Here is a 21,444-nt window from a genome sequence, read left to right on the forward strand (position 1 = left end):
GCTGTTCTATCTCCTCAAGGGCCACTCAGATATCTCTCTTAATGAGCAACCTATCTTCAGAACCTGTGACTCATAATTACAACCAATTATTCATTTCTTCATTCAGCAAACATTAATATGCCCTAGCTACACTGGCTATTGGACTGTAAAATCAAATAGAATAGGGTGTCTGTCTTGTATTGAGGGAAACAAGTGTGAAAACATTGAATTCAATGAAGCTCCTTATAAAAAAGATATATAGAGAATGTATTCAAGGCATGCAAAATTAACTTGTGATTTGATCTTGAGAGTGGGAATTCATAGGAGAAAGAACAGAATAAAAAGCTTCAAAGAGTAAGCGACTGTGTGAGTCTTGATAAATAAGGGTTCACTCTACCTGAGGTGAATACTTCTCTTGTGGAAGAAGCAACTTTGCAAAAGGAAATATGAAATAAACAAGGCAGAGCATTTAGGTATAGCTAAAGGAAGCCACGATGGTAGATTGTCAGTGCTCACAAACAGATGAGGGTGTAGTCACTTTTAGAGGCTCTCTCAGCACATGTGCTGGACCTCACTCTGAGGACAATGGAAAGATTAACAATATTTTTTAACAATATTTTTTTTCTGGGAAGCTTGATGACCAGGTGTTCATTTATAAAATGATTATTCTTCAGAACAGCCAGTATAGCCTGTAGACATGCTCTCAGTCCAAAGCATGATACTGACTTTCTAATTTTGCTTCTCCTAATTTCTTCCAGCACATTTTCCCTCTGGCAATCTCCACAATGAAAGCCCCAGTTGCCTTGGAGTTTATCCATTACTTCTCCCCCTTCTACATTATTTAACCTCAGTTAAATCAATTCTACCTCAAAATATCTCTTTAATCCACACCTTCCTCTCTAACCCCAGTGAAATTTTCCTATCTCAGCCTCTTAAAATCCCTTACCTGTACTAAAGACTCTACTATTTTTCTAACTTTACTCATGTCTTAATCCCTTCTAATTTATCACCTACCTTGTCACCAAGGTTGCTGTTTTACATTAATTTTATCAGGACAGCTCCCTGTTGGCTCATTACTGGACAAAATCCAAACTCATCTGTAATTTTTTTCTATCTGACCCCAAATTCTAGTTCTTGAACCACAGGTTTGGCTTGCTACAAAAAGGCCTGTGATATAAGCAGGTATGAAAGGGATCCACCATTTTATATGCGTCTAGTATATTTTTTAAAAAATCTATGCATGTGTATGATATTTGCTATTATAATTAAGGAAAACTACAGATGTTGGTGAAACCAAGAAAGTAAATTAAATGGAAATTCAAACAAAAAGCTAAGATTAATGAACTGGAAAATAGATTCAGAACACATCTATAAGACTGAAGTTTGGGAAAAGGATGCATACACAAAAATTAGGAATCCCAAATGAATATAATGTATAGAGAAGTAGATAGCAGAAGAATATGGCAAGATAGTTGCTCAGAATCTTTACTTGACAACCAAATCTGATGGATTAGTCCTGCAACAGGTTTAATTCCACTTGTCCTTCTTCAGTCCCTAAGCCATGTCTGACTCTGCAACCCCAGGGACTGCAGCACACCAGGCTCCTCTGTCCTCTACTATCTCCTGGAGTTTGTTCAAATTCATGTCCACGGAGTCAGTAATATTCTCTAATCATCTCTTCCTCTGCTGCCTGCTTCTCCTCCTGCCCTCAATCTTTCCTAGAATCAGGGTCTTTTCCAATGAGTCAGTTCTTCGCATAAGATGGCCAAAGTATTGGAGCTTCAGCTTCAGCATCAGTCCTCCCAATGAATGTTTAGGGTTGATTTCCTTTAGGATTGAAATCCAACTTACACTATTCTTTAACTGTATTATTACCTTCCCCCTTTTCGTGGGCACTCATATTTAAGACTAAGCATATTTAGGTGAAGTTGATGAGAAACATTCTGCTCTTCTGTACATAGAACAGTGCTACTCCTTCAGCATGTTATTCTAATCAGCAGCAGCAGCAATGCAATGAAACAAGAGAACCCTTGATTTATGCATGCTGCTGCTGCTGCTGCTAAGTCGCTTCAGTCGTGTCCGACTGTGTAACCCGTAGATGACAGAGCACCAGGCTCCCCCGTCCCTGGGATTCTCCAGGCAAGAACACTGGAGTGGGTTGCCATTTCCTTCTCCAATGCAGGAAAGTGAAAAGTGAAAGTGAAGTCGCTCAGTCCTGTCCGACTCTTAGCAACCCCATGGACTGCAGCCCACCAGGCTCCCCCGTCCCTGGGATTCTCTAGGCAAGAACACTGGAGTGGTTTGCCATTTCCTTCTCCAATGCATGAAAGTGAAAAGTGAAAGTGAAGTCGCTCAGTCCTGTCCGACTCTTAGCAACCCCATGGACTGCAGCCCACCAGGCTCCTCCATCCATGGGATTTTCCAGGCAAGAGTATTGGAGTGGGGTGCTATTACCTTCTCTGTGACTCATGCATGAGGAAAAGTCAAACAGATGATGTCCTCAAGATGTAATGACAATTTCACTGGTCTTGGTTTTGATCTGTTGCCAGCTAATCCAATTTGAATTTCCACTCACCTGTGTCCAGTGAAGTCTTGCTTTACCAGCTCCAGTAAGAGCTGAGTGGCAGCTTTTCCCCAGCAGATGTTAGAGTCTTTAATAGGGAGAAAATACATTAAACTCAGACCTTCCAATTTGAGTCTCTTCAACCACATCTAAGCACTTGGCACTGGGTTGCTCTCTATCCTGGGTACATATGGTTTGTTTTGGAACTAAATCTAATTTAGCTATTTCCAAGTTCTGGTCAGCAAACCAGCCTTCTTCCATAATGAGATTTTATTGGTCCATGTCAAAATGAAAGAAACATGGTTAATTCAGTAAAATTTTTCTAAATACAAATTTATCCATTACTAAGGACTTAAGAGTTGACATTATGTTTTCTAAACTTTGGTATTGAAATATTGTTCCTTCCATGAAATTATTCTGATGAAATATTATATTTTGGGTGGCAAAATCTAGTTTTGTTTTAACTTTTTATATCCTTATTAGAAAAAAAAATGACAATTACAATTCATATACATATCTTTAATTTTACTTCTATATTCACATATGTATTTAACTTAATAATTAAATATGGATATATTTAATTAGATTTTATTTGTTAAATTCAAATATGTAAGGATTCTTCTAGTATATATTAACAATGAACCTGACCCTATCATTTTAAAGAAGCGTTTTATTAATAATATTGGCCCTAGCCTTCAGAGGACAGCAACCTCTGAACTTGGGTATCTTTCTCACCATGGCATTCTTTCTTACCTTGATGAATGATACACTCTCGGTATGGCCCTAGGGGACATAATCCTTGGGTGGGCCTTCTGGCATCACATAATATATCTATTCCAGCATGTCCTTCTCAGTCAGCCTCCATCTACCTTCCATCACCATCTGTTGCAGCAACTCAGATAACTCAGATCTGTACACCTTACTAAGCAATGATTCCCACTTTCTCGAAGCTTCTAACAGCCATACTACCAGTGTGTCAGGCTCATCCTTAAGGTTTCAGTCAGGATGTAAAATGGTATGTCCCAAGAAACTGCTGGGCTTCCTGGTGGTTCAGTGGTAAAAGATCTACCTACCAAAGCAAGAGACACAGGTTCCATCCCTGTGTTAAGAAGATCCCCTGGAGAAAGAAATGGCAACCCACTCCATTACTCTTGCTTGGAAAAATCCCATGGACAGAGGAGCCTGGTGGGTTACAATCCATGGGGTCACAGAGTCGGGCACGACTGAAGCAACTAAACAGGGCCACCAGGTCAATGAACTTTGACTTTTCCAGTCTTCAGTTTCAGACCTCTTAATCAAGTATTGTTGTGTCCAATGAGATATTTGGATTGCATCACTGACTCAATGGTCATGAGTTTGAGAAGGCTCCGGGAGTTGGTGACTGACAGAGAGGCCTGGTGTGCTGCAGTCCATGGGATCACAAAGAGTTGGACATGACTGAGTGACTGAACTGAACTGAACTGAATCAAGTTTACTTGAAATTTAATTGGAAAGATACTCTTGCAAGCACACACTCACTAGTTCTTGTAGCTCCTCCATTGTATAATTTTATTCCTCTTTTGTCAATCCCAGTAGGTTGTTAGCCAGATTATCTTTGCTGGGATTAAACCATGGTTATCAACCCATGAGCTCTTAGGAGTGAATTTCATTCCCTGTGCATTATCATTCATCACAGGGGAAAGAGTATTTTTACTAAAGAGAGGTGAACCACTTTTGTAAGCAGAGACATCTCAGGGGGTCTGTGAAGTGAAAATCCACTAGGGATATCCAGATGTCCAACACCTTATTTCTAGTTCTCAGATTTTTCTAAGCAGGGTTTCAAACCTCAGTCCAAAGACTGGCTTTGGCTGAATATTGAAATATATTTTGGAGATCTGTAACGTTCAGGTTCTAAGTCTGCCCTTCATCTTTGTCCACTGTCTCACTAAAGGCAATGTGCTGGGCTTTGTTGATCAGTCATGTCTGACTCTATGTGACCCCATGAACTGTAGCCCACCAGGCTCCTCTATCCATGGGGATTCTCCAGGCAAGAACACTGGAGTGGGTAGCCATTCCCTTCTCCAGGGGATCTTCCCAACCCAGGGATCAAATCCAGGTCTCCCACATGGCAGGCAGATTCTTTACCATCCGAGCCCCCAGAGAAGCCCAAGAATACTGGGGTGGGTAGCCCATCCCTTCTCCAGGGGATCTTCCTGACCCAGGAATCGAACCAGTGTCTCCTGCATTGCAGAAAGATTCTTTGCCAGCTAAGGACCCAGGGAAGCCCACTAAAGGGGGTCTGGGCCTCTTAATAAACTTATAAAGAGGGCTTCTAGTTCTCACAGTCAGCCTTTAAGGACTTGGTAATCGGCACTCTGTGTCTCATTGTCTCTCTCCAGAGAGTATCCTTCCTGTCTTCTGTACAGATTGTTTGTGTCTCCTCCTCCACTCAATTCATATATTGAAGCCCTGATATTTGAAGGTGGGGCCTATGAGATGATGAAGGTTAAGGGAGGTCCTAAGGTCGAGGCGCTCATCCAACAGGGCTGATGGCCTTCTGAGAAGGGCAAGAGACACCGGGGCTCTAACCCCATCACGAGAGGATGCAGGAGAAGGCAGACCTCTAAGGCCGGGAAGAAAGCTCTCATCAGGAGTACTATCAGTTGCACCTTGATCTTGGACTTCCCAGGTTACAGAACTGTGAGATATATATTTCTGTTATTTATGTTGCCCAGTGCCTGCTATTTTGTTATGGCAGCCCAAGCTAAGATAGGAGCTTAACACCCTTTTTCAATAACCAACCAACTCCTTGTGTACATTGCTTCTTGCACATTGTTCAAATGCCTAAATTACTTGTTTCTTTCTACTGAACTTCTTCCTAGGCCACTATCAATGAAACTCTCATTGATAAGACTGCTGCCTTGAGCCAACAAGTATCTCTTCCCATGTATCCTTCAGCACATGGTCTTCCTTGCTTATCAAGGGACCAGGTGACAGGTGTGCCAGGCACCAAATTTCATCTTGCCTTCTGTTTTCTCACCCTTGACAGCACCTGAGTTTTTGTTCTCTGAGAACACACCAAGAAGAAATTAGACTTGGAAAGGAAATATGAGTGACTCATTAAGGCCCTCACAGAGATTACATGACATGTTCATAATACTCTGAGAATATCCTGGAGACTAGGAATTGTGACTAATTATATAATTATGACTATATCTTGGAGTATCAGAAACACAGAAGTCTTCAAAATGTGTAAATAAAATTGCATGCTGGATTGAATTGCTATATATTGGAAATATCCTCATTTGTTTGGACAGTCCGTGGAGTATTTCAGAGGTCAACAGCACTAAAGAGTATAAAGAGGCTACAGATATTGATTATCTCCAGTTATCTTCCTAAGCAACAAGGTCAAAAATCAATGGAGTGTTATCTCTATTATTGATGTTTTCTCAGATCAAGTATGCTGTAGCTCTCCAAAATTTCCTTATTGTCACCAAACATTTATTATATTACTTTTGGATCTTTTCCCTTACAATATTTTGTCTCCATTTCCCCCATTTTGTTGGTAGGATGGGAAATAAATCGGTATTATTCTGTGCAAGTAATGATGACCTTGAGGGAATGGTGGGCAGATTAGAGATGTAGGTGTGACCCAAGCTCTAAGTGTTTGGTTAAATTGGATATTTCATAAAGGAAACTGACCACTTAGAGAAATAGAAGAGAGTTGGTAGGATAAACATCTGACACTCTGAAGTGGGGAGTCACCAAATAATTGAATAAATTATTTTTAAACCAAATTTTTTAAGCAATTAAAGTTTATTTAGCAGAAATTGGAAGAAACTGACTTTGTATTGACACATATTACTTCTAATTTACTTTTAATCATTATGTTATTTTCTATCACTGCTTATATATGAATTGTTATATTATATACTGCATATTTTAATTCCAGATAAAACCAGATTTCTTGCTGATTTATTTACACTGAAACAAATAGACAATGATAAAAAATTGACAAACCTTATTTTAATTTTCCTGTTATTTTCTTCAATTTGTTTTCCTTTTATTTCTGAAATGGACAATTATTATGAGATGAAAATGAAGGACTTAAAATTTAAATTAAACATAACTTATTCTAGGAAAACAGCTTTAGACTCTGAATTTTTGTTTTGAAATTTTTAACCACTGAGACTTCATTATGTAAATGAAAAGCTATCGTATAGATAGAGATGTATGTACATGCGTGTGCTTATTTGGGACTGATTTTTGTTTCACCAGTGTATTTGGTGTAATGTTCCAGGACTCTACAAATTGGCTGCCTGCTCTTATATCTCTTGATGTGATACTCTATAACCTTGGTTGTGGAGAAAGAGAGAGAAGGCACTTTTAGTGGGAATGAGAGTCGCTATCATAAAATGTTGCCGAGAAATAGAGGTTTGTTTCATCTAGTTCTCATAAAATATGAAATGTCACTTTTTGAAACTAAGACAAGAAAAAAAGAAAAAACCTGCATGACCTACCTTCCAGGATGTGGCAGACAGAGTGAGATTAATCAAATATTTTTAAGATACTTTTTTTTAAGCCCCTGAAACAAGAGAGGGTAGCCGTTATTGATAATTAGGCTTTGGGAAAGCCCCCAAAGAATTTGTGTGCCAAAAATTTAGAGACAGAAAATTAGCTTCTTGAATTTTCAAAGTCCAAAATGAATGTTATTTGTTTGGTTTAACTGAGTAAGTAAGTTCAAGGAGAGAATTTTTTACATTGAATTTCGTATGGGTGTGTTACAGTGGTCTCAGCGTGCATTGGAGGTGCACTGGGAAACAGAAGATTTTATTACACATAATGCGACAATGTCAGGAAATCCAATAATGAATGCATTTCAGATGACTTTCATTGATTTGTTTCCTCAGTCCTCCACCTTTATTCACCTGCTCAGCTACAGTTTCGGTCTTATGCTCCTCTTTCCCCAGCCCCACGATGCTCATACTTTGAATAGTTCTTTGTAACATATGTGACTGAAGCACCAGAGGCCATCAAATATGACAACTCCAAACTTCCTAAAGTTTCTAGGATTCTGATTCATCCTTTGCTACTTCCTGCTGACCTCAGAGTAAGAGATGCTCCTCTTTTTGTCCATAGAAAACCTTGAATTTCTGCTCTTGATCTGATGTCTTTTTCTCTTCTCTCATCAGCTAAAGAAGGAAGAGGGGGGTGGGAGGGAAGAAGGAAGGAAGAGCAGGAAGAGAGGAAAGGAAAAGGTCCGTCTTCTTTGGACATTTTCCCGGAGAAAATGTGCTTCTTCTCTTTCATTCTCAGTTCACCTTCTTAATGGGTGATGCTAGAATGGCTGTTTCTGTGCTGTCATTCCTTATTTCATCCACAGTCAACTAAAATCTTGCTCAAACAGAAGGTCGCTAGTGATTGTCTACTGCTGCTGCTGCTGCTGCTGCTGCTAAGTGGCTTCAGTCGTGTCCGATTCTGTGCGACCCCATAGACGGCAGCCCACCAGGCTCCCCCATCCCTGGGATTCTCCAGGCAAGAGCACTGGAGTGGGTTGCCATTTCCTTCTCCAATGCATGAAAGTGAAAAGTGAAAGTGAAGTTGCTCAGTCGTGCCCGACTCTTAGCGACCCCATGGAATGCAGCCCAGCAGGCTCCTCCGTCCATGGGATTTTCCAGGCAAGAGTACTGGAGTGGGGTGCCATTGCCTTCTCCAGATTACCTACTAATGCCTGCCAAATTAAAAAACAAAAAACCCAATATTTTAAGCACTGTTTTTCAGGATTCTATGAAACATTTAAGGGCTTCCCTGCTAGCTCAGTTGGTAAAGAATCCGCCTGCAACGCAGGAGACCCTAGTTCAATTCCTGAGTTGGGAATATTTAATAATACTGACTGTGCACAAATGCATAGGATCCTATTGTCAAATCTGGATAATAGAGTCAGAGGTTTTCCTCATTTTTTAGCGTTGCTAGTAGTGTCCACGCTCAGTTGAAGCAGAGAGGAGTCCAGAACATCAACAATACTCTTAAAGCTTTTCTCAGATTGAGGCTGAAGAAGAAAGTGCGTGTCTCTGTGTGTCCCTCCCTGCCTGTTTTTTTTAAATAGAAACTTCACGATACTAAGCACACAGCATTTCTGGGTAGAGAAAGACATCACAGGGATTTTGCAGAGTATTACCGGTTTCTGGCTCCTTTCCTTCTTGTCATCAGATGGAATGTCAGAGCCTTGTACTACCAAGCTTTGGAAAAAAAGATAGTGATGGTTTATCAAATTCATCTGTTCCCAGGAGAAGAAAACACTGCACATGACTGATATCATCTGGCCTCACGGAGAACGCTTTTTAGTCCATGCCTCCCTTTGCAGCTGACTTCTTAATGAACCGATCCACATAAGTCAGCCTTCATTTTCCCTTGATTTCCTCAACTTTTAAGAATTTATTTTAAAATATATATCAGTTTTATATGTATGTCATAGGAAAAGGCAAAGCCATAATGAAACTGCTGAGAGAGGAAGAGCAGGTAAGAGGAGAGAAGGCAGGAAGGAGGGCAGAGAAGGAAAGCAGGGGTAAAGAAGAATGAACAATATGAGAGGAATTTATGGGAAGAGACAAATCAGGGGGAGAGAGGTGGTTGGAGTTTTCAGATCAACCCAGGACTTGAATTCAGGTTGGAATGTTTATGCACGTGCATATGAATGAATTCTAGCCGTTGACACTTCTGACATTTGTTCCTTCTTGCATCATCATTGTAATACTCTTGGAGAGAAGTTGAATTTTATTTTAGTCTCATCGTCTTATTCTCGTAAATATAGCCTGTCCTCATTTGCTCATTTTCTGGTCTGTCTTCCAGGCTTTGGAATTTGACTTCTGCCCACAGCAGGCTACTCAAACTGCCTTTACTAATTTGGCCTCTTACTTGTTAGAGGTAGTAGCTTTTTCAATATCTTTCTCTTTTTTTAAAGTCCATCTCTTGTTAGAGCTCTCTGTTATCTATTTTGTAAAGTGGATTGTAAAGCTCTGTTCCTTGGGTTTCCATGGGATGCTCTGGTGATGTTTTGGACTTTATCACTGTTTTCTGCAGGCTAGTTTCTGAGCCTCTCCACTTAGCTTCTTCAGGAATTTACAAGGTGGTGTCCTAGCCTTCCACTCTTCACTCCTGATCCATCATCCCTTGATCATCCCACCTACTTCTACCCTTCAGACCACCACATTTATGATAGAGACTGGGAAGTCTCCATCTTCAAGCCCAAGCAACTCATTTGAACTTATGAATTATGATGAACTCGACCATCTATTCAATACACGCCTTTATGTTTCATGAACATTTCAAGTTTCATACGTCAAAACCCAAATCCATCCTCTTCTTGTACAAACCTGCTCGTGTCGTTTTCTGTGTCTCATTACCTCCATTCAAGAATCTGAAGGCATTAATCACCTTATCCTGTTCCTCCAGGCAATCTCTTAATTTTATGTTGTTTCCTAAGGTTTAAGGAAATCGGTCCTTATTCTCTATCCCCATTAATGACAGCTATCACATACACACACTCTCTTATCACTTTACAGTTGTGCTGCTGTTATAAAGTGCTAAACAGTCATCTTGCATCCATTGGCCAGTCTCCTGAATGCATCATTTGCACATATAATCAAGATATATGTAAGCTATAAAACTCACCACATTAACACTTGCAAAACCCTTTCTTCTTATAACCCAACTTCTTATAACCAAGAGAACAGGTTTCTACACATAGATTTCTCTTTGGGAATTTCCCTTCTCTGAAATCCCATTTTTTCCTTTGACAATCAATTCCTAAAGAGAGTTTCCCCTGAGTGCTGGGGACTGGGGCCAGCATCCCTCTTCTGTGCTACCATCAACTTGGTCTCACTCTTAAAAGATTGTATTATAGCTGTATACCTGTGTCTGTCGCTGACTAAAAGCTTGGATATTTGAAGAGCAAGAAAGTATTGCTCTTTCCCTTACAACAGAAAAAACAGAGGACAAGCATTAAGTAAGCCAATTCCCTTTAAATCAACATGGAACTGAGATATCTGAGTAATCAAATAGCCCCCAATCTTGATAACCATATATCTGCAGGGAGACACAAGACTTGGACATTTGTTTATCTGGGAAAGACTTCACTGAACTCCATAAAAGCTGGTAAGATACAACTAGAAATGTATAGTGCATTGTATAAAGCCCACTGTGGGCTCCTGAGACAGGATGAAGCCCTTAATGCTGCAGACCTAGAGCGACTAGTGCCCTCTTGTATATTTTACACCAGGCTCTCAAAGGGAAGATCAGGAAGAATTCTGACCCTTTGTTGTGCTTGGGGTTGGAGAACAGGTGCTTCTGCCTAAATTTACCCAGACCTCCTTCCCCTATCTGCCCTATGGAAATAAAAGGAAGACTTAAAATGTAAGAAAAGAATAACTGAAGCCTGAGGGCATGAATGGATTGTCACATCACTCATTGATTCTGTTAAAAATTAGAGAGGGAAAACATTGGGTATACATTCCAAATATTTATATCTAAGAAAAACATGTGCTTAAAACACAAAGGAATTGGAATCTAAAGATTGGGACTATAATTTGCTTATAATTGGTGGGATAATTTTTTGAGTCATTGCATCATAAAATGGAACTTGCTTTGATCATGAACATATATTAAATGAGTAGGTGGTTGAAGATACTGTATTATTTTGAAGATTGAGAGTATAAATGAAGTATAATGAAGTATAAATTTTCCCCTGGGGAACTAGGTCTACCAGGAGTGGCTGAGACCAAGACATTAGGTCAAAACCTCAATGTGTCTTTACTTCTTTCCAGTCTTCACTTAGCATAAGAAAATGTATTCCTGAAGATGCTGGGAAGTTGCTACATGGTGTCCAAGGTAGCGAACATCTAGGCAATTGCTCTGACACTGGCAGTGTTGCCTCAGACATACACTGATTTTCACAATCTCAATGATCAGTCAGAGCTGATAACAGATAAAATTGGCATGGCAGAAAGGAGTAACAAACTGCACATCACTATTTGGATGGTTTAGTAGCTGGGTAACTATGGGACTAGTTGCTTCTAGGTTCCAAACGTGACTCTGCTTTGCTTAAATCCATGACTCTGTCAAAAGTAATTGATTTATTTGGAGTTTAATCTCCTTAGTTGTAAGAAGGGAAATAGTACCTACACGGAGAGTTGCTGTGAGGTTTAATGTCTTGACGATGCCAGCCTTTCCTTTAACCTAAGTATTCCATAAGGAAATCTGTTACAACTACTACTAGCTATTTATACTACTACTACAAGTTCTGCTGCTACTACAGCTATTATTAGAGGCTTCTGTACTTTTAAATAAATAGAATTGGCATTGTGATTTTATATTTTATTTGAGTACATGGATTCTTATATTGGATATCTATAAATATATAATAAATATATATTGTATATAATTTATAGAGAGTTTGATATAAGTGCCAGTGCTTTGTTTGAATTTGCTGTGATCTTTACATTAGAACAGGAAAGACGCTTGTTTGACTAGAAGAGCCTTGTCCTGGGTAAACTAGTTCACAGCTTATCAAACGCTAAAGCCCATTAAGAGTTCTTTGAAAGAACAACTGTCTAAACTTGCAGGCTGCAGATGCAAGAGTGGATGTGCTTATAATGGACTCGCCGTACATGGCATTTCGTCAGGTATTCGATGAGCTGAGTTTAGAGCAGCAGCTAGCATAATGGTACCATGGAGTCAAATAAAAGCCGTGCTCTGATGGCAACCTGCAACATTCACAGACATTTGCAATGTTAATACATCTGATTTATTAATCTCTTCCACTCAGCATCTTATTAGGTTTTAAATGGTCAATATTTAGCATCACATTTCTGGAGAGAAAATGAATCCCTGTCATATACTAAGTCTAAAATAAAAGGCTTATACTTAGTGACTAGATCTGACCCCGTTTGCATTCATTATGGATGAAGCAAATGCTGTATAAAGACCATTTTCTCTTGTCATTGAATTCACTTGAGATACAGACATTTTTAGATGTGTTTATGTCTATGAAATTCAGCACAGCATAAATATGGTCTGTTAAGAGCAAGGTAACACCTAGTATAGAAAGGCTGTACATTCTGAAGTCTCTCCTCACACACACACACACACACTCCTCAAGCAATGGCAGTGTTGTGCAAGGGATAATGTGAAGCATTTGGGTAAAATGAGCATACAACTGATAATCTTATGTTCCCAATTTTCCTTCTGAATCTATAGAGCTTTCCTTTTACCCCTTCCCAATCTTCTCATTCACAATTTGTAAAATAGGCACCAAAACAAGCAAACAAACAAAATCACACTATCTTTGAGAAAACACCCTTAGTTCTGAGAAGTAAGATTTGCAAATGAAATGATCTGTATTATAATCAAGTTGATATTTGATGTCATCTATATGTGTTTTATGTATACATAAAACACATAGTTGTTATGTTTGAGAGCTCAAAATTGTTTCCACAGGGTCTTTAGGTAAACCACTGTCAGAACAAAATATTTTAATCTAGATATTGAATAAATGAGTAAAAATCAAAAGTTGTATTTAAGAAAATTGTTAATCTACAGCTTTTTAAAATCCCCTCTCAGCTGTAGGTAAAGCTGGTTTAGTTGGGCATGTGAAAAAATGAACACTGATATACTTTCAATTTCAAACTTTTTCATTACATATGTTAAGGTCATCTGAGATCAGTGATATTTGACATTACTATCATAACTGTCTTGGGTGGGAACATCAACCTAGTACATAAAAGACAGCAAAGTTAGTCGATAAATGTATGTGTTTTGACTGTTCCACCAACATGCTTTCCCCCATCTCCATTCCTTTTTGGGGGCTTTCTTACTTCACAAAACACAGAAACATTCAAATTAGGTTAATTAATAACCCAACAGTGGTACTCAATGAAACTAAGCTTGCCATGTAGGGTCACCCAAAACGGATGGGTCTTGGTGGAGAGTTCTGACAAAATGTGGTCTGGTGGAGAATTCTGACAAAATGTGGTCCACTGGAGAAAGGAATGGCAAACCACTTCAGTTTTCTTGCCTTGAGAACCCCATGAATGGTATGAAAAGGCAAAAGGATAGGACACTGAAAGATAAACTCCCCAGGTGGGTAGATGTCCAATATGCTACTGTAGATCAGTGGAGAAATAACTCCAGAAAGAATGAAGTGATGGAGCCAAAGCAAAACCAACACCCACTTGCAGATGTGACTGGTAATAGAAGCAAGGTCTGATGCTGTAAACAGCAATATTGCATAGGAACCTGGAATGTTAGGGCCATAAATCAAGGCAAATTATAAGTGGTCCAACAGGAGATGGCAAGAGTGAACATTGATATTCTAGGAATCAGCAAGCTAAAATGGACTGAAATGGGTGAATTTAACTCATATGACCATTATATCTACTACTGTGGGCAGGAATCCCTTAGAAGAAATGGAGTAGCTATCATAGTCAACAAAAGAGTCTGAAATGCATTACTTGGATGCAATCTCAAAAACGACAGAATGATCTTTGTTCATTTCCAGGACAAACCATTCAATATCACGGTAATCCAAAGCTATGCCCTGACCAGTAACGCTGAAGAAGCTGAAGTTGAATGGTTCTATGAAGACCTACAAGACCTTTAGAACTAACACCCAAAAAAGAGGTCCTTTTCATTATAGGGGACTGGAATGCAAAAGTAGGAAGTCAAGAAACACCTGCAGTAACAGGCAAATTTGACTTTGAAGTACAGAATGAAGCAGGGCAAAGGCTAATAGAGTTTTATCAAGAGAACGCACTGGTCATAGCAAACACCCTCTTCCAATAACACATAAGAAGACACTACACATGGACATCACCAGATGGCCAACACTGAAATCAGATTGATTATGTTCTTTGCAGCCAAAGATGGAAAAGCTCTATACAGTCAACAAAAACAAGACTCGGAGCTGGCTCTGGCTCAGATCATGAATTCCTTACTGCCAAATTCAGACTTAAATTGAAGAAAATGGGGAAAACCACTAGACCATTCTGGTATGGTAAAATCAAATCCTTTATGATTATACAGTGGAAGGGAGAAATAGATTTAAGGGACTAGAACTGATAGTCAGAGTGCCTAATGAACTATGGATGGAGGTTTGTGACATTGTACAGGAGACAGAGATCAAGACCATCCCCAAGAAAAAGAAATGCAAAGAAGAAAAATGGCTGTCTGAGGAGACCTTACAAATAGCTGTGAAAAGAAGAGAGATGAAAAGCAAAGGAGAAAAGGAAAGATATACACATTTGAATGCAGAGTTCCAAAGAATACCAAGGAGAGATAAGAAAGCCTTCCTCAGCGATCAATGCAAAGAAATAGAGGAAAGCAATAGAATGGGAAATACTAGAGATGTCTTAAAGAAAATTAGAGATACCAAGGGAACATTTCATGCAAAGATGGGCTCAATAAAGGACAGAAATGGTATAGACCTAACATAAGCAGAAGATATTAAGAAGAGGTGGTAAGAATAAACAGAAGAACTGTACAAAAAAGATTTTTACGACCCAGATAATCACAATGGTGTGATCACTCACGTAGAGCCAGACATCCTGGAATGTGAAGTCAAGTGGGCCTTAGGAAGCATCACTACTGGATGTGATGGAAACAAAGCTACTGGAGGTGATGGAATTCCAGTGGAGCTATTTCAAATCCTGAAAGATGATGCTGTGAAAGTGCTGTACTCAATATACCAGCAAATTTGGAAAACTCAGCAGTGGCCACGGGACTGGAAAAGGTTACTTTTCATTCCAATCCCTAAGAAAGGCAATGCCAAAGAATGCTCAAACTACCACACAGTTGCACTCATCTCACACACTAGTAAAGTAATGCTCAAAATTCTCCAAGCCAGGCTTTAGCAATACGTGAACTGTGTAATTCCAGATATTGAAGCTGGTTTTAGAAAAGGCAGAGGAACCAGAGATCAAGCTGCCGATGGATCATCAAAAAAGCAAGAAAGTCCCAGAAAAGCATATACTTCTGCTTCATTGACTATGCCAAAGCCTTTGACTGTGTGGATTACGATAAACTGGAAAATTCTGAAAGAGATGGGAATACCAGACCACCTGACCTGCCTTTTGAGAAATCTGTATGCAGGTTTGGAAGCAAGAGTTAGAACTGGACATGGAACAACAGACTGGTTCCAAATACGAAAAGGAATATGTCAGGGCTGTATATTGTCACCCTGCTTATTTAACTTATATGCAGAGTACATCATGAGAAACATTGGGCTGGATGAAGCACAAGCTGCAATCAAGATTGCTGGTTGAAATATCAATAACCTCAGATATGCAAATGACACCACCCTATGGCAGAAAGTGAAGAAGAACTAGAGAGCTTCTTGATGAAAGTGAAAAAGGAGAGTGAAAAAGTTGGCTTATAGCTCGATATTCAGAAAACTAAGATAATGGCATCTGGTCCCATTCAGTTCAGTTCAGTCACTCTGTCGTGTCTGACTCTTTGTGACCCCATGAATTGCAGCACGCCAGTCCTCCCTGTGCATCACCAACTCCTGGACTTCACTCAAACTCAGGTCCATCAAGTTGGTAATGCCATCCAGCCATCTCATCCTCTGTCATCCCCTTCTCCTCCTGCCCCCAATCCCTCCCAGCATCAGTCTTTTCCAATGAGTCAACACTTCTCATGAGGTGGCCAAAGTACTGGAGTTTCTGCTTTAGCATCAGTCTTTCCAATGAACACCCAGGACTGATCTCCTTCAGAATGGACTGGTTGGATCTCCTTGCAGTCCAAGGGAGTCTCAAGAGTCTTCTCCAACACCACAGTTCAAAAGCATCAATTTTTTGGTGCTCAGTTTTCTTCACAGTCCAACTCTCACATCCATACATGACTACTGGAAAAACCATTACTTCATTGCAAATAGAGGGGGAAACAATGGATCAGAGGCTGACTTTATTTTTTGGGGCTCCAAAATCACTGTAGATGGTGACCTCAGCCACGAAATTAAAAGACACTTACCCCTTGGATGGAAAGTTATGACCAACCTAAACAGCATGTTAAAAAGCAGAGACATTACTTTGTCAATAAAGGTCTGTCTAGTCAAGGCTATGGTTTTTCCAGTGGTAATGTATGGATGTGAGAGTTGGACTGTAAAGAAAGCTGAGCAGCGAATAATTGATGCTTTTGAACTGTGATGTTGGAGAAGACTCTTGAGAGTCCCTTGGACTGCAAGGAGATCCATCCAGTCCATTCTGAAGGAGATCAGTCCTGGGTGTTCATTGGAAGGACCTATGTGTAAGCTGAAGCTCCAGTACTTTGACCACCTGATGTGAAGAGCTGACTCATTGGGAAAAGACCCTGATGCTGGGAAAGATTGAAGGCAGGAGGAGAAGGGGATGACAGAGGATGAGATGGTTGCATGGCATCACAGACTCAATGGACATGAGTTTGTGTAAACTCCAGGAGTTGTTGGAGGACGTGGAGGCCTGGTGTGCTGCCGTCCATGAGGTCGCGAAGAGTTGGACACGACTGAGCGACTGAACCGAACTAAACAGTGGTGCTTAAGAGTTCAAGTCAAAGGAGGGCTCAGTGGATGCACAAACTTTATTTTTGTCTTAAGAAACTGCTACAGCCACCTCACCTTCAACAGCCACTACCCTTCTCAGTCAGTAGCCATCAATATAGAGGCAGGAACCTCCCCCACCTACAAGATTACAAATCACTGATGGCTCTTTACTATTATGTGAAGCTTCTTAGTTTCTTCAAAATAAATATAGGTTGCATTGTAACAAAGTGACATATTATCAGGACATGATACAATTACTGGATAAAGCTACCTTATTTTAGACTATATCCATCTAAAGTTGTACAGTAGGGTTAAATGACAAAATTTAGATTGTAAAATGGTATGATTATTATATAGTAAGTCAGATGATATAGATAAATTGATTAAAGAAAAATAGATAGATAAATGATATGTAGGTAGATAGAAAGATGGAGAGAAAGAGAGAAATCGAGGAATATGTAGATAATATGCCCACATACACACTGTAGTAGGGTTATGGCACAAGCCTTTTTGCTAATATGTATTCTTATTTACTTTTTTTTAATTTATTTTTAATTTGAGGACAATTTCTTTACAATATTATGTTGCCTTTCACATGTATAGGAACAGAATTTCTGGTGATGTCTCCACTTTGAAAATACTAAACTATTAACATTACTAAACAACCTTTCAGCACTATAGTCTTCTTTAACTACTTAAAAATATCTGTTTTCTCTTTAATAAACTCTAAACTTAAAAATCTTGGAAAAATATTTAAATTATTTCAAACACTCTCTGTGCTAATTTTGTACACTTTAGTGACTTAGTCAATAAACATCTGAAGCTTTAATAGCCTAAGAATTCATAAGAGAAACCAAAGTTTAAGGCCTAAAGAGAAATAACAAACCATTGATCATAGGTTATTCTTCAAATCCTATTTCCATTTGAAAATACAAAGCTCCTTTTTTTCCCCACGTTTGATCATGCAGTGATTGCTTCTAATGGGACCTCGTAAAGTTCCTGCTGTGCATTTTAGAAAAGATTAGATGACAAATTCAGCAAAGTTGAACTGAAAAAAGATACGCCACATCCGTGGATTTAAGCTATTTATTTTCTTTAGTGACTCACATCGTTTTTGATTGTTGCTTTTAGATGGGATTAAAATTATAGCAGTTGACAGTCAGTACTACTGAATAAGTACTACTAAAATAAGTATAAAATATTATCCACTGTATGAATCCAAAAAGTTGTCTCAACTTCTATAGCAATTTTACGAAGTTCAAATATGAAACACAAAATAGTATATTCGAAAGAAGAAACATGGGCTCTAGTCTAGAAAACAGTTTACATGTATCTATGATTTAAATGATCAAAACTGCATACACACTAGAAAGTCCACTAAAAGGAAGCTATAAACAATATGGAATTAGTGAAAGAAGGGCAAATTTAATTTTATGTAAGTAAATTTTATTGTAAGTAAAATATTAGGATTGTTTTGGCCAGAAGAAAGACCATTGGCTTGCTTGCTGCAAGAGTTTAAAAGAATTCTCTTTCTTTTTATATGTGATGCTTTTGTATACATGTTAAGACTGCATCTGAATGGTTAGAAATGTCTGAGGGCTTCCCTGGTGGCTCAGACAGTAAACAATCTACCTGTACCGCAGGAGACCAGGGTTCAATCTCTAGATTGGAAAGATCCCCTGGAGAAGGAAATGGCAATGGACTCCAGTATTCTTGCCTGGAGAATTCCATGGACAGAGGAGCCTGGTGGTCTACAATCCATGGGGTTGCAAAGAGTCAGACACGATCAAGCATCTAACACACACACACACACACAGAAATGGCTGATGCCATTGAAATACCACATCTGATAGCATCATCTATACTATTACGAGCCTTCCCAGGTAGAAAGATAATATAGAATTGAAAAAATGTGAACAGAATTTCATACCATATATCATTTCCATAAGCTAAATAATAACTTTGATTATAGACTAAATCATAGTTTGTTTATCTAGGGGAATGCTCCAAAGTCATTACAATCTCACTGCAGATTGGGAATACATGAATGCTTTAAAGAAACAATACTTATTGGTCAACTCATATATGATGAGAAATAAAGAAGAAAATCTTATTCACAGATGGCCCAGTCTTGCAACAACAGCCACCAAGCAACAGAGGAAAATGAAGTGAAGTGAAAGCACTTAGTCATGCCCGACTCTTTGCGACCCCATGGACTATAGGGTCCATGGAATTCTCCAGGCCAGAATATTAGAGTGGTTAGCTGTACCCTCTGCGACCCCATGGACTATAAGGTCCATGAAATTCTCCAGGCCAGAATACTAGAGTGGTTAGCTGTTCCCTCTCCTGGGGATCTTCCCAACCCAGGGATCAAACCCAGGTCTCCTGCATTGTGGGTGGATTCTTTACCAGCTGAGCCATGAGGGATGCCCAAGGATTTCTCTAAACCAAGTTAGAGAGTGTTCTTTAATGAAGCATGGGAACAAAATATTAGACATTCTATTTATATACTTCTATAATGATGAAACAAAATCACTAATTGACGATATTTGAATTGCTAGTAATATATTTTTAAGTGTGTAACTAGATATACCAATGTTCAAATTCTTATTTCCTGACAGTACGGGGACCATGTAAGTTCTGTATATGTCCTGCTGTTGTGACAGGAGAAAGTTGTTTTGAGACTACTTCTCTAAGCAATGGGAAGAGGCATAAGGTTAATATTTCAGTGAGCACCCTGTGTTCAAGTTCTTTTCAATAACCTTCTTAAGCTTGAATGTACTGAGGAGTGTCCAATCCCCCGCCACATCTACTAGTAGAATTTTGCAGGAGGGATGTTACAGAACCCACACTAGGAAAAAGAAAAGCACTTGTTCTGTACTTCAAAGATCTCCAAAGTTTGTTTGTCAACAAAGCAAATAAACCCACAAAGCAACCCACAATAACAAAACAAAATAAAAGACAGTAAAACTGAAATAATTTTAATTTAATAGTAAAACATTTAGTGGTGCTTGGTACATAGCATATGCAATCAATTTCCTTCCTTTTCCTGAAATTTAACACTTAAAATGCATGCCAATAGAATACAGTGGTCAGCTTGTGTAAGCTGATTGAGGAGATGTGAAGGAGGGTGATTGGCAGGGGACAGAAACGACGAGTGAGGAACCTGCGGATGGAAGAAGTCAACCCTGCAAAGACTCAGAAGTATCCCATGGACTGTGATCCCATGGACTGCAGAGCACCAAGCTTCCCTCTCTCTCACCATCTCCCGTAGTTTGCTCAGATTCATGTCAACTGAGTTGCTGACGCTATCTAACCGTCTTATCCCCTGCCACCCTCTACTTCTTTTGCCTTCAATCTTTCCCAGCATCAGAGTCTTTTCCGATAGTGACATATGCCTATATAATATGTTATTATAATATGTGGCATATGTTGCATATTAAGTTCTATTGGCTTAGTGGCAGTGCACACAGCATCAGCTGAGATAATTTCCTAGATGCTGGAGGATCCGATTCCAAGATGGTCTATTTCTCACCAGAGGGTTTTGACTGGCTGATGACCAGGAGATGAGCTAAAGATGAGGGCTGAGAATTCGTTTCCTCTCCCCATGGGTTTCTCCATGTGTCTTAAACTTCACAATAAATATAAGATACAGAGAGAAAAGTCCTATTCCATTTTATGATCTAAATTCAATCACATAGCCTTGCTTCTTTCTTACTCTATTAGTTGTAGCTATCACAAAGATATGATCCACCAAGTTCAAGAAGAGGAGAAACAGTTTCTACCACTTGATGGAGGGGCTTCCCAGGTGGCTCAACGGTAAAGAATCTACCTGCCAATGCAGGAGATGTGGGTTGGATCCTTAGGTCAGGAAGATCCCCTGGAGAAGGGAATGACAACCCACTCCAATAACTGTGCCTGGGAAATCCCATGGACTGAGAATGCTGGTGTGGTGTAGTCCACAGGGTTGCAAAGAGATGGACATAACTTAGAGACTAAATAACAAAAACAACTTGATGGAGGAAAGGAAAGGTTCTGGGAGTAAAGGTGAGATGACAAAAATGTTGAGAGCATTTAAAATATACATCCTCCTTCACAACTCGTTTGTGTTTTTTGCATTTTTTTTCATGTGTTCCACTAGGTTAGTATTTGATTTCTGAACATATAGCAAAGCCTAAGTCAACTTTTTGGAAGAAAGGTGGTAAAATAAATTGACCCAATTATTTCAAGGAAGTCAAGAGTAGAAGTAACCTAAAAATGTCACATAATTAATTGGTGATTTTCAGATTTGTGTCTTTAATAAGGTAAGAGTGAAATTGGATACCAAGATTAAATCCTACACTTTAAAGTTTTA

The sequence above is a fragment of the Bos taurus genome, chromosome 12, assembly GCF_002263795.3.
Source record: "Bos taurus isolate L1 Dominette 01449 registration number 42190680 breed Hereford chromosome 12, ARS-UCD2.0, whole genome shotgun sequence".
Classification (NCBI taxonomy): domain Eukaryota; kingdom Metazoa; phylum Chordata; class Mammalia; order Artiodactyla; family Bovidae; genus Bos; species Bos taurus.